Genomic DNA, 304 nt, shown 5'->3' on the forward strand with positions numbered 1-304 from the left:
CCTGGGAGAAGGGGGTCGGTAAAGGGCGCTGGGGTCCTTATGGCCAGGTGATGTTAGGGCGAGAGTCGTGTAGCATGTCCAGGGTTTTTGTGGGTATCCATGCTTAAGCGAAGGAATAGGAGGAGGGGGTGAGTGTTGGGTGGGGGGGGGCACACTCAAGCATGCGTTTGTTGCACCATATACGCACACGCTGATGCAGGATCGGAGAAACGCACACGGACGTAACACATACTAATCTCGCACAACACATAGGCCTATAGGAATTTCACACAAGCGTTAACCTATTTCACATACACATAGGGTT

This window comes from Penaeus monodon, chromosome 15 (assembly GCF_015228065.2).
Source record: "Penaeus monodon isolate SGIC_2016 chromosome 15, NSTDA_Pmon_1, whole genome shotgun sequence".
NCBI lineage: Eukaryota > Metazoa > Arthropoda > Malacostraca > Decapoda > Penaeidae > Penaeus > Penaeus monodon.